The following is a 2,500-nucleotide window of genomic DNA, read 5'->3' as shown; positions in this document are numbered from 1 at the left end:
GAGGTTATTGTCAGTGTTATTGATTTTCACTGTTATTGTACATTGTCTTTGTCACAGTTTTTTGTTTTGTTTTGTTATAAGTAGTCTCATTTATAGAGTGTTTGTGTCTTTATCATACAATGTCACTTTGATTATTGTTCGTTGTCACTACCTCTATGAGGCTATGTCACTATCTTTGCTGTTTTAGATTGTTTATTATTCATTCTCTTAAGTGAGACCATAATGGTTTCCGATAAACCATGTAAAGATATGTAAATGAATTATTTATATCACGGTAGTGAAGTATGAAACAAGTTAGACACACATACAATCTGCATAGGAGTGGTCAACTTACACTTATTTAATCTTGGCTCTGTTAAGTCAAATCAAATACATTATATATTGTTAACATCAAAGTGCATCTTATTTCCCCAGATCAGATGCTACGCGCTATTTCTACATCCCTTGAAAGTTATCACAAGAATTTTAAAAAGTGGATGATAACAAAAACACGTGGAAGTTAATGTATGTTTCTGCTAAAAAAATGTAAACAATATTTGAGCACATATAAGATCTCATTACTAGTTCCATATGTCTGCTATCATGCCTACTGCAAGATCTATTAATTATAATAGGGATAGTCTGTAGTTTGTAAAAGAAAGATATGAATGAGACTGAATATCTAAACAAAGCGAGATATGTATTTGACGCGTTTCGACGGAGGTGTTTTTTAAAAAATATATGATTTTTGAGAAAGACCTCCGTCGAAACCCATCAAATACATCTCTTGCGTTGTTTAGATATTCATTCTCATTCATACCTGTCTACTAAATCTGTCGCCATGAACTTGCACTTTTATTCAATTCATCATACTACCTCAACCTAAAGCACACATGTCATAGTACACTAAAACGTTTTTGGAGATTTGCCATTGAATGCAACACAGCTGTGGGGATCTCTCCATACATGCGAATCTGAAATTGGGAGAAGCGATACTTTGAATGATTGAGATGAGGAGAAATAACTGGGAGAGAGAGAGAGAGAGAGAGAGAGAGAGAGAGAGAGAGAGAGAGAGAGAGAGAGAGAGAGAGAGAGAGAGAGAGAGAGAGAGAGAGAGAGAGAGAGAGAGAGAGAGAAAGAGAAAGAGAGAGAGAGAGAGCGTGAGGAAGAGAGAGAGACAGAAAGAAAGAGAGAGAGAGAGAGAGAGAGAGAGAGAGAGAGAGAGAGAGAGAGAGAGAGAGAGAGAGAGAGAGAGAGAGAGAGAGAGAGAGAGGAGAGAGAGGAGGGGAGAGAGAGAGAGAGAGAGAGAGAGAGAGAGAGCGTGAGGAAGAGAGAGAGAGAGAGAAAGAGAAGAGAGAGAGAGAGAGAGAGACAGAGAGAGAGAGAGAGAGAGAGAGAGAGAGAGAGAGAGAGAGAGAGAGAGAGAGAGAGAGAGAGAGAGAAAGAGAAAGAGCGAGAGAGAGAGAGGTGGAAGTACAGTCACGAGGAGGTCATTATTACTGCATAGGTTAATTCACATAACACATTTGAAGTTTGCAAATACTTATATAAAAAAAATCCTACCTTCCTGACGGGAGGCGAAAGGCCAAGAAACTCACACAATTGCCAAAGAAATGAGGAACTATTGCAAATATAAGATGCATAAGATGAACATGTTATAAGGTTCTACCATGTCCTTTTAAAATGCAGAACAATAACATATAACGCTGAGAAGGTTCTAAGGTTCTGTCAGGCTGTTTTGACCTGAAGAACAATTCCATATTGAGATGAGAAGGTCCTTAGGTTCTATCAAACTCCTTTGAACTGAATAACAATTGCATATAGAGATGGGATGGTTCTAAGGTTCTACAACGACAAAAAGGTTCTAATTTTCTACCAGGCTGTTCAGAAAAGACTGACCTTGGTTGCGTATCACAAATATAACAGGAGTATTCAATGGCACTGTTATTATTGCCTCTCTTGGTTGATGACCCAGATAAACATTATAATTTAGAGACGCTTTAAGAATCAAAACCCAAATGGTGTCTTTTGATGTTAAAGTATTGTGTAACAGTTTTTTTTTATTTCTTCTGTGTGTTATACTGTCAAATTTTCTAATAAATTTAACATGTAAGGTGTCAAATCAATGATGATTATTCCCTTATTTTCGCCTCCATCACGAGAAAGATATTGCACGAGGTTTGGCTAGTACATCATGTGTACGCGCGCAAACAAACATACAAATTCAAATTCAAAAATTTTATTCTATAAATTAAAATTGTTATTTGTTGCAAAAATATTTGGTATACAATACGTTTGTTTGATAAGATGTCATAACTGACAATTTAGGAAATATTCTTGTAATTTTGTTTTGAATTTATTGAGGTTAGTGATGCCTTTAACATTATGAGGTAGTAGGGTCCAGATCAAGGGTCCACGTATTAGCATTTGCCGTGTCCGTATTTCCGTATGATTTCTTGACATAGAGAGAATTTACTTGTCGTGTTCGAAAACCTGATGTGTTCATTGTGGATAATTCTCA

Source organism: Penaeus japonicus, unplaced genomic scaffold (assembly GCF_977035675.1).
Source record: "Penaeus japonicus unplaced genomic scaffold, GWHDUDI00000001_assembly GWHDUDI00000040, whole genome shotgun sequence".
Taxonomy (NCBI): domain Eukaryota; kingdom Metazoa; phylum Arthropoda; class Malacostraca; order Decapoda; family Penaeidae; genus Penaeus; species Penaeus japonicus.
This window is presented reverse-complemented; position numbering follows the sequence as displayed.